This window comes from Phoca vitulina, unplaced genomic scaffold (assembly GCF_004348235.1).
Source record: "Phoca vitulina isolate PV1807 unplaced genomic scaffold, GSC_HSeal_1.0 scaffold4, whole genome shotgun sequence".
Lineage (NCBI taxonomy): Eukaryota > Metazoa > Chordata > Mammalia > Carnivora > Phocidae > Phoca > Phoca vitulina.
Window position 1 is genome coordinate 20,215,887 of NW_022589707.1, and position 12,372 is coordinate 20,228,258.

Consider the following 12,372-nt stretch of genomic DNA (forward strand, 5'->3'; position numbering starts at 1 on the left):
ACATAATTTAAAGCTCAGTCTATTTTTATTTTTTTTAAAGATTTATTTATTTATTTATTTATTTATTTATTTATTTTAAAGATTTTTATTTATTTATTTGACAGAGAGAGAGACAGCGAGAGCAGGAACACAAGCAGGGGAAGTGGGAGAGGGAGAAGCAGGCTTCCCACCAAGCAGGGAGCCCGATGCCGGGCTTGATCCCAGGGCCCTGGGATCATGACCTGAGCCGAAGGCAGATGCTTAACGGCTGAGCCACCCAGGCGCCCAAGATTTATTTATTTTAGAAAGAGGAGAGTGCGTGAGCATGGGGAGGGGCAGAGGGAGAGAGAGTCTTAAGGAGACTCCCTGCTGAGCACGGAGCCTGACAATGCAGGACTTGACCCTGAGATCACCTCCTGAGCCTGAGCCCAAACCAAGAATCCGATGTTAACCCACTGCGCCACCCAGGCACCCCAAGCTCACTCTGTTTTTAAATAAATTGATTATAAAATGAAAATAATATTACTACGGTAAAAGGAAAATGACTATTGCTAGTACCAAAAAAAGGTAACCTGAAAAACATAAGTACAATGAAAACAAAGCATTGCAACTAAAATGCTAATTGAAATTTGAAGAATAAGATTTACCACCGAAGGCAAAGTTCCTTAACAAAGCTCATATTGTGCCTCCTCACTCCAACTGCTCTCTCCCCACTCAGCCACGGTAGCCTTCTTAAAGTCCCTTCTTGCATTATCCCTGCCACCACAGTGTGTGTGCACAAGCTGTTTTGTGTGTGTATAGTGTGTGTGCACATGCTATCTTGCCTACCTGGAATGCTTGTCCCTGCTTCTTTCCTTGGTTAACTCTAACCTGGCAGGGAATCTTTCCCCCTGAATAAGCCAGACCTCCCATTACAGCAGCTCACAGACCAGCAGGCCAGTCCTTGGAAGTACATGTCACAAATGCCGTTTTATATTGGCTGGGAAATTATTGGATTGTTTTCTGACTCCCTGCTGTGCCATCTTCTTTTTGAAGTCAAGGGATCAGGATCTAACACTGTAAGTTACCACAGCAGCTTCTGAGAAATAATTATTGCACTGAACGAGTAAATGAAATAACTAAGATTTTTAAAAATCGAAATTGGTCTATTCTGGTTGTCACTTTTCTTTTTTGTAATCTAAATCTACATTTTATCCGTGAGGCTCTATAAATTCATATTCTTATAAGTAGTTAAAAGCCAACACCTTCTTAATAAGGGAAATGTTTAGCTATTTACAGCAAAGCCAGGGATCAGAATTACTCCCTCAAAATAGGGAAGAGAAAAGTTGAGTGATTCTGGGCCATTTTGAGGTTTAGCTTTCTCCAAATATTCCCAGATGTCACCCTTCCAATGTCAGCATCCCTTTCTTACTTGGTCAGTACCCTCCCATCTCATCAGACCTACTGAGGATGTCAATTTAATGCTTTAAAGTAAGTACACAATTCTTTTTTTTTTTAATTTTTAAAAAAGATTTTATTTATTTATCTGACAGAGAGACACAGTAAGAAAGGGAACACAAGCAGGGGGAGTGGGAGAGGGAGAAGCAGGCTTCCCGCAGAGCAGAGAGCCCGATGCGGGGCTCCATCCCAGGACCCTGGGATCACGATCTGAGCCGAAGGCAGACAGACACTTAACGACTGAGCCACCCAGGCACCCCTAAGTACACAATTCTTAAGATGTTTGGGTGCCTGGGTGGCTCAGTCGTTAAGCGTCTGCCTTCGGCTCAGGTCATGATCCCAGGGTCCTGGGATCGAGCCCCGCATCGGGCTCCTTGCTCTGCGGGAAGCCTGCTTCTCCCTCTCCCACTCCCCCTGCTTGTGTTCCCTCTCTCGCTGTCTCTCTCTGTCAAATAAATAAATAAAGTCTTTAAAAAAATAAAATAAAATAAAAAGTTTTCATGTCCGTACCATCCAAAATGATCTTGCATTTTACAACTGTGCTGTACATACTTGGGAACAGTGACAAGTTAAACAGCAAAAGTTTGGATTGAAGCCAACACAGGTTAGAATCCTAGTTCTCTTGTTTACTGACTTCTGTAATCCCTGTTTTCCTAACCTGTGACACGGAGATAACAAGAGCTATCTCACAGGAGTTCAATAACAAAAATTCGACGAAGTAGAATTTAAAAATCTCATTGGCTTTATTAATCAATTCGTGGATCAGGCAGCACTGAGCAAGTAGAGGGGAGTTCCAGAAGACCATAGAAAGGAAAATGTTTTTAAAGGCAGGACAAGGAAATCATAAACAGAAAAAAAGGATTATTTCAGGTGAGGTCACCTTCCTTTGGGGACAGAAAGGTCTTATGAGGTGGATTACCTCATCTCTCCTTGGGTGATAGAAGGGTCCATGTGACAGACTACTTTATTGATGCTGACCAGTAAATTCCTGACTCACCTGCTTAAGACTACACTGTAGGCTGAGGTTCAAAGTGCAGTTAGGTTAGGTGTTAAGCCCTGGTTTGGTGCCATGCCTAGTACAAGTGACTCCATTTTGGGCTTGTGGTTTTCTTTGTTTAACACAGGACTATTCTGGGGATTTTGTCAGGATAATAATGTAAATACTAAGCCCAAGATCTACTGGTATATGATAAGCACTAAATACGCAGTATTGCTGCTACTATTACTTGCATAATTTACATGCTACATTCTCCTAAGTGAAGGTGAAAAAAATGCTACTCACATCAAGAACATTTTAAGAAATTATTTATTTATTTATTTTTTAAAGATTTTATTTATTTATTTGACAGAGAGAGAGAGACAGTGAGAGAGGGAACACACGCAGGGGGAGTGGGAGAGGCTTCCGGCTGAGCAAGGAGCCCAAGGCGGGCCTTGATCCCAGGAATCCAGGATCATGACCCAAGCTGAAGGCAGATGCTTAACCAGCTGAGCCACTCAAGCGTCCTAAGCTCAATTTCATATTTAAGCAACATCAATGCAGATGAAAAAGAACAGAAATGTAAAAACTGCTAACCCGTAGATCTAGAGTTGATATTAAAAAGGTTGAGTGTAGGGAAATTTGTGGCACTCTCAGTATTTTTTAAAAGTGTGTTTTAATAAAAAGTGTGTTGTTGTTAAATAAAAGCTCCTTCAGCACTTTCAAGTCTTTGCTCAGATGTCACTTCTCAGTGACACCCACCCTGACTGTCATGTTTACAATTGTAACCTGCCCCACACCTCTTCCTCCTCCAGGAACCCCTGATCTCCCTTACCCTAGTCCTTTTTCCCAGTTTTCTATGACACTTATTGTCTTTCACCCTTCTATTTAATTTGTTTATTGTAGTTTGTTGTTTAACTCTCCATTAGAATCTTCACAGGAAGGAATCTTTGTCTCTTTTCTTCTCAGATGCCTCCCCTCTGTCTAGAACAGTGCCTGGCCATTATTGGAACTCGATAAATACATGTTGAATAAAAGAATTAAGGAGGACAGAGACTATAGAACGCCTTCTTGTAGAAGAGTTATGTCCTGCAAATATTTAATAAAATCCTGAACAAAAAAGCAGGGGGAAATAGCAATGTATAAAAGATATTATCTTAGTATCATATTGAGTCCATACTTTTGGCAATTTTGAAAAGAGCTAGATTATGGCACTAAGAAGTGAGCTGGGATTATGTTAACTAAGTGGAATTAAAATAAAAACTTAAAAAAGTAAGGTAGGGTTGACTTCTTGGTGTATGTCTTAGGACTAATCCTGCAAAGGAACAAATCAGAGTCTCATTCCAGTTCCTACAAAGATTTGCATGGAATTAGCAAGATATTTTTCCATGTATAAATTTAAAAGTCTCTGCTTCAAGTCTCTGATGCAAGAGATGTTTGCCTAGAAATCAGCATCTTGTCTTCATAGTGCACATTTTCGGAATGAAGCTTAAGCTATCACCTTATTTCTACAGAGACCACCTCAGTTATTCAATATTATCATCTGACTTGATAAAACCAGTGTCAAAATTAATAGGAAGTGGAAATCTAATATATGAACAATATCATTATATGGCCTTCAGATATGTCTAGAAACTAGAAAACTATAATACATATAAACCACTCTCAGTGTACATATGTATTGCTTTTTTTAAAAAGTCATGGGTTCTCTTCCATCTGTGTATACTTATTTCTTTTTAGAAACTGGACATAAACAATTATCCTTGTTTTATAAAATGGATCGTTCCAGGCACAACATTTTTATTTATTTATTTTTTTTTTAAAGATTTTATTTATTCATTTATTTGAGAGAGTGAGAATGAGAGAGAGAGAGCACATGAGAGGGGGGAGGGTCAGAGGGAGAAGCAGACTCCCTGCCAAGCAGGGAGCCCGATGCGGGACTCGATCCTGGGACTCCAGGATCATGACCTGAGCCGAAGGCAGTCGCTTAACCAACTGAGCCACCCAGGCGCCCCCAGGCACAACATTTTTAAATTGACCTATAGCCAATCCTATCACATTTTAAATACTCAAGAAACATTATTCTAAGGAACCCTGGAGTGGAAAAAGAATTGCCTTAAACAGCTGTTATCTGTTAATTTCAAGCCTACCGGGAATATGATACACTAATTTGGCTTCTTTCCTGTTCTCAGAGCAATAGAAAAATCCTTTCAGGCTAGGATTTAAGTAGACAGTAGACAATAGAGTAGAAAAAGCAAGTCGTCAATGAGAATGAAAAATGGGAAATACCCTCAAGCAATGACAATTTCCACTTTTTATTTATACATAAAAAACTTTTCCTTACTCCATACGTAGGTATGTTTTCTTCTTCATTATGTGGTCTTTATAATGAATATTCCAAATCTGTGCCTCGTGTTCACTCTTACTGAAAAAGGCAAGCCATCTTTGTTGCTTAATACCAAGCAGCTAACATCCCAACTGGACACAGGCTGAGAGTTTGAAGAACTGGTCTTCTGAGACCTTCATTTTATGTGCTACTCTGGTGAAGGACGTTGGTGATGGGAGTGGCTGTGTACGTGTGTAGTGGTGGCAGGTGGGATGTATGGGAAATCTCTGTATCGTCCCCTCAATTTTGCTGTGAACTTAAACTGTTCTTAAAAATTGTCTAAATTTTTTTTAAAAAGGAAACTGTAAATCAGTGTGTGAGTATGATTCCATTTTTTTGGTAAACTATATAAAATTATGTATGTTTATAAGCTTAAAAACTAGTCGAGAAAAATTTTATTTACTTATGCAATTCTGCAACACTTATATTGTTTTAGAATTTACTATTCTTGTACTTAATTTTTTTCTTAATGCTAAACCAAATGTAATTCAAAGTCACCTAAAAAGCACCAAATTATAAATTGTTTTTATAAGAGCATAAACTTACTTATTTTCATATCTGTTCTGTATTTCTACTAAATTGGTGTTTAAATCATAGCACACAACCAAATAAGCCCATCAACCCAAGCATTTGCCCTCTCTTAAGTCTCATATGAATGGACTCTTCCTTATCTATAAAGAATGTGAGGAACATTGAAAATAGCTAGGGTCAGAATCACAGAATAAGGAACTAATAACACCCAACAATTATTGTGTTTAATATTTGCCTTCCATTGTTCTAAGACTTTTTCAATTATAAACTCATTTTTCCCCCTAACAACCTTATTGTTATTTGCATGATACAGCTAAAGAAATTGAGAAATAGAGAGTTTGAATAACATGCCCAAGGTCACAGGTAGTAAGTGGTGGATCTAGGATTCGAAGTAAGCAATCCAGCTGCAGACCCTGAACTATTTACCATTCAGTAACCAGCTCTCCTTCCAGGGGAATTCTTTATATAGTTTTAACAATAGACAGCATACATCATAGGGCAGTTTTTTGTTTGTTTTTTTTATAGGGGCAGTTCTAGGTATTTGAGAGTTTTTGTTTGTAATCACATTGAACCAAAGTTGGCTTCCCTGTATCTTATACCCAATGGTTTCAGTACTACTGTCTAGAACAATATAGAACAAGTCAGAGAATCAGAGATCTTTGAGTGGAAAGAAACCTTAAGTTCAGACATCCTTCAGGTGCTTCTTCACCTACATGGAATTTAAAGAAAGCTATCATATCTCCCTGTATTACTCTGCAAGCTTCACTCCTCCAATTTCTTCAACCTGAGTTGCTGCTTTGGGAAACATGGCAGTTTGTCAAAGTTTCTCTTTTTGACATGCAGAATTGACTTTAACATTCAAGATTTGGTATATTGCAAAATCAGAGACATTATTTCTTCATGCAGGTAATACTATAATTTGATAAGAAATCCCCGCCCTGCCCATATGTGTGTATCTCGTACTCATGTTGGACTATTGTATTAGGACACAGTTGTCTTATTGAGGCCAAAGTGTATTCTCTTGCCAGTCACCAGAGTAGAAACCAGGGTCTCATTGTGATGAAGTAGTCATTCCCAACGTCAATTGCCCATGGAAAAGAGACATCCTGGGAATAGAATTAAGACCTGGAAGGGGGTCTACAATGTGAAAGAAATGGATCATTTTCCTCTCTCCACTCGGGGTCTTCAGAAGTGTTTGGAGGACTCTCGTTTGCTGGGGAAATTAGACGTTGCACAGGGAGGCAACTGAATGGTTAGCAGGGAAACACAATGTGATGGTTGGGCAGGGGGTCCTGAGGCGAGCCATGGTTCTGCTGTTTGAGAAGAGCCATTCCTAGAAGCTGATTGTGTACAGTAGTCTTTGTGTGGAAATTGCCTCCAGTTTCCTGGCGCCTTTTGTCAAATTATAGCTTGTGCCAGAGTAAGGATATAGAGGGTATAGCTGTTGGTGCCAGTGTAATCTCTTAAGGGATAAGAAGAAAGCTGTGACGTCCAAGTGCTCATCCCTATCTGGAGACTCTCTGTCCACTGCTGAGCCTGGAGAATTAGTTATTCTATTAAGGGAGCTTGTAAGCTTCCTTGTAACATGCTAATACTTTTAGCTTTTCAACAATTACATTATACCTTATAGTTATGATAAATTTCAAATCAAGTAAAGTGCTCAAGATGTTCAGACATCTCTACTATACATATACCATACCTGTTTGAATTATATTTTTAATCAAAATATGAAAGCTCACAGTTTTTCAATTAAGTTTTTTTTTCCTTGATGGCCCAGCCTGTCAGGATCATACAGCCAAGTAGTGTCAGTGAGCCTTCTTTGAGCTTTGGTCACATTCAGATTGGACAAATGTGTTACTATGTCTTCAATCAAATCATTTGTAAAAAAGATAAATAAGACAGGGTCAAGGGTAAAACCTTGCTTTATTTATTTGGCCCATTGAAATGAATTCACTTAATATTATCTGGTACATAATTCATCAGCAAGTCCTCAAGGAGATCCTAGGAGGCTTGTCAGATGGCTTGCTGTATTGACAGTACACTGTGTTTGTATCATTCCCTGATAACCTAGTGACAGTTATTGAAATTAGAAAGAAGAAAAAATAGGCTAATTTAGCTATCAAATCTATCGTATGCTTCTTGTGCTCAACTTATTCCTTTCTAAAATACCAAACTATCTGCATACTATTCATTTTTAACTTTTTGCCAAGAATCAATTTTAGTACTAATAGAATTCACATCCCCATTTTTTGAAAATATGAACAGCGTTAGTCCAGCAATCCATTTGCTGGACTACAGCAATCCCATGGGGGCTACCATGCTCAGACCTTTATTTTTTTTTTCTTGGATATGATGCAGAGTAAATCATTTAATTAGAGAACTAATATGATTACTGTATTTCATAGGTTCTAAGGCATTTTTATGCACTTGAACAAAAAGGCTATATCTTATAATTGATCATTTATGGTTTAATTGAGAACTTTTTTGTCCTTCTTAGTGGAACTTAAAATGATGCCGCATCTTTTTACAGAAGAGAAAAAAAATCCAGCAACATACCAGGTCGCTCTTCCACTGACATCACCTATTGCTGGTTCTAGAGATTTGGCAACAGCAGCAGAACAATAGAGATAAAAAGCCAATGATCAGAAATAGGCTTCCTCTGTTCCAGTAGTCCCCAAATATAAATGACCAGCAGACCCAAGCGAGGAGTGTTTGCTAACTAGTTGGCTGGATTGTTTTAATATACATTCCTTGGACCCCCCCGCCCCAATACTCTGATTCAGCAGGCAGGGGAAGGGATCCAGAAATCCCCTCGTAGTTCTAACAAACAGCCGAGTTTGGGGGCTACCATGCTCAGACCTTTATTTTTTTTTTCTTGGATATGATGCAGTAAATCATTTAATTAGAGAACTAATATGATTACTGTATTTCATAGATTCCAAGGCATTTTTATGCACTTGAACATTTTTTATTAGGCTATATCTTATAATTGATCATTTATGGTTTAATTGAGAACTTTTTTGTCCTTCTTAGTGGAACTTAAAATGATGCTGCATCTTAACAATGGATGCAGTATTAGATTCAATGAAATACGGTGTTACAAGTTGTAAATTAATTTCACTGTTTTAGAGTCACAAATTTATCTTTTACCTTTAAGTTCTTGGCAAATAAATACATGCCTTTGGTTATAAGGTGCAATTAGCTAAGAACATGAAGAGGAACTACACATTTCCTTAGGACTGCTGGAAAAAATCAGAACTCTTTGTATTGCAACAAAAGCTAATAGGGTCTAGGATTTTGGGTGACAAAAATTGAGAAAAAAAAATAAATGAGTGGGGTCTGTGAGGAATTATAGGTTATTCCAACTTCTTAGCTTAATGTGGTTACAAGTGAATTTTTATTAATAGTCACTTGAAAATTATGTTTAATAAGTTATAGAGGATAAAGTTTATTTTTTTTATTTTCTTGCCTTCAGGAAAGCTTCCTGAATAGGGGGTAGTGAAAGCAATAAACAGAGGCCAGACAGGGACATAGTGACAGGCTTGAATATCGGTGTAGGCTGCACAGTGAAACACATGTGACGCCGTCACAGCAGGGGGAAAGAAAAATACTGACCAGGAACACTTAATTGTATGAAAGAAGAAAATGAAGAAGAGTAGACAAAATACCTAGTGACGCGCAGGAATGGGAAACCAGGAGCATGGCTCCGAGTCCAGTGCTCTTTGAGCTCTTCACTCTATCAGGCTACTTCTCTTGGCACCTAAGCTAAGTTTGTGATTTTCTTTAACCTTGAAAATCAAGACTGTTTTTAGAAATCAGAAATTTTCCATAACCTGAGAAACAAACATCCTCCAGTTACGTGATGCTAACTACATTTCAGTGAGAAGTCTGCTTTTTTTTTTCTTTTTATGGAAGTACAGATTTTTTTCAGCAAAAATATTTTATCTTGGGAAAGAAGTTTGACCTCAAGCATTATCCCTTTCATTTCCTGACAGTTATTTTAAAAGACACAAAAGCAGAACAAAAACCAATTTAAGTTGCTTTCTCAAGACTATGGCAAAACTCCAAGACCGTGGTAGAATCTGTGGTGGTCTTGGTTTAAGGATCATTAAAATGCATCTAAAAAAAGTCTGCTTTAACAGCAACAGCAACAACAACAACAACAACAAAAAATTAGAGAAATCTTTTATCATGGATTCCAGATACATAACAAAAAGATGTATAGGTGATAGAAAAGAAAACATTCTTCTCAGGTTTTATTTTATTTGATTAGCGCTACTTAAAACCAGTTGGATAAGGTGACGCTGAAGAGCGATTGTCTTAAAAAATGGTACTGGTAAAATTGGAACTCTAAAAAGGATAACCAATGAATCTTAACCCTACCTTTCACCATAGAAAATAATAAATTCTAGGTAGATGGCAGGGCGAAATCTGAGAGGTAAAACAAAGTTTCTAGAGGATAACATAGACTTTTTTTTTTTTTTTTTGAGAGAGACAGTGCGGAGGGAGGGGCAGAGGGAGGAGAGAGAGAATCCCAAGCAGACTCCATGCTCAGTGTGGAGCCCAACATGAGGCCCAGTCTCACAACCCTGAGATCACCACCAGAGCCAAAATCAAGAGCTGGATGCTCAACCAGCTGAGCCCCTATTCAGGTGCCCCTAGAATAACATAGGATTTATTAATAACCTTGGTCTAGGCAAAGATTTTTAAAGCAGCACAGAAAAAGCACTACCCTTAGAGAAAAAGACAGATAAATCAGGCTACATTAAAATTAGGAACTTCTGATATTTAAAAGAAACCATTAGGAGAGGAAAAGTGCAAGCCACAGTATTGGAAGAAAATACGCTGATAGGCATTAAGGCTGGATTAATGCTGCTATGGGCATTCTTGAACCTGTCCTTTGGTGCACATTCTGTACATTTCTCCTAAGTATAACATAGGACTGGTTTTATATAATTTAGTAAGATTATATTATATTATATCATATTTTATTATATTATAGTGACTATGATATTCATACCACAGAATGTTATACAACAATGAAAATGAACAAACTACTATCACAACAGTATGAGTGAATCTCACAAAAATAATGTTCAGGGGAGAGAAAGGCAGCTACAAGAGGGTATATTTTATTTTTATAAAATTATAAAATAGAAAAACAAATCTATGATGATAATAGCCAGACAGTGATTACCTTTGATGAAGGGAACAGTGACTGGGAAAAAAGCACAAAGGTGTTTTAATGTGAGAATGCTTTGAACTGTAGATGTATGATCTGTATCCCTTTCTGAATGTATGTTATACTTCAACAAGACAATTATTATAAAAAGGAAAAAAGAAAAATTACAGTAATAATCATCAATTGTGGAATTGATTAGGAACTGATAGAGCTGTAAACTAGAGGTAATCCAAAAGAATCACTGAATTTCAGCTAAAACAATTACCTGACACAATTCTACCTATTTCTGGTTAAGGAGGACATTTATTAGTATACCAGTCTTATTCCAGAGAAAATTTGTTTTTGTTGTTTTTTAGGTAATTCCCATTACTTCATTTATGAGATGTCATTTAAGTTTTTTTTTAATTTATCATCCTTTATTTTTTTTTATTTATCTTACTTCTATAACCTAAAGAAATGCTATGCAATTCAATGAATTGCAACTTTTCTTCAGAGTTGGTTTTTCCTGCTTTGTTTTTTAACATTACACTTTTTTATTTTTTAAGATTTTATTTATTTATTTGACAGAGAAAGACACAGTGAGAGAGGGAACACAAGCAGGGGGAGTGGGAGAGGGAGAAGCAGGCTTCCTGCTGAGCAGAGAGCCCGATGCAGGGCTCGATCCCAGGACCCTGGGATCATGACCTGAGCCGAAGGCAGACGCTTAATGACTGAGCCACCCAGGCGCCCCTAACATTACACTTTTTAATAGGAATTTTATTCAATGGCCTGCTTTGACTATAAAATGAAGAATTTAGTAGTTCACATGTTCAACAGGCTGGAACTTTCTGTTTTGATCTCATCTCTCTAGGGAATATGTATTACTGCATCCTCTTTTGAGTTTGATGGAAAAATAAAACTCAGGCTTCACAAGTACATTGGCCAATAACAAAGGCATTCCTTGTTCAAATGTTACTCTTCAGAGGCCCCTCAGTGTTGTGAGGATGGACTGTGGGACACCTATAAGGAACCCACTTTGTAGAGTACCATTGCTGTTAGATCATTGGAGGGACAACTAATCAGCTATCAAGATAGAAATGATCTCTGAAAAAGAAACAAATCTAATATTGAGAATGTACTTCCAATGGAATATTTTTCTCAGAGATTAGGATGTAGTTGAGCAGATTTCTAGTGTGGTTGACATCCTCATCAACATTTAGGGGATGGCTTGCAGCTCTTCCTACCCCCTAGGAGCTGATGCTTAGGGAGAATGTGTAATCTTGCCCTTATCACAGTCAATGGTAATTTCGAGGTCTCCCACTTATCCTGAAATACACATCTTTAATCCTAAAGCACTCAATGTTTATTAAATGGGAATAACAAACTTCACCCAGGAAATATAATTTGAGGAAATTATTAGCACTGATAAAGCAGAAATTAAATACAAACTCAGGAATAACCCCTAGTAATTATACTAAGTCAGTTAATGAGTTACTTATTGTTATTATTAATATTATTATTATAATCAAGAAGCACTTCCTCTATGCCATAAATTCTTTCATGCTTTATCTCATGCAGTCCTCCTCACAATTTCCTGATTGTACCAGTGAAGGAGGCTTAGAGAGGCGTTAACATTTATCCGGGGTCCATGGCTCAGAAGTGAGCATCCAGATCTCGAACCCACATTTACCTGATTCACCATCCATGCTAGCTAGTTAGGCGGCAGGAATGATGAAGTCAGACATACGTCTCTGTCTTTTCTTCGCATTTTGCTCCATTTTGATATATATCTTCATCCGATGGACTTGTGAGTTGTTGTAACACATCTTAAGGTGGATGGCATTGATGTGGGCCATGGTGGTCACTTTTCCAGGTGTCATGTGTGATGGCTCCCACAGGGCT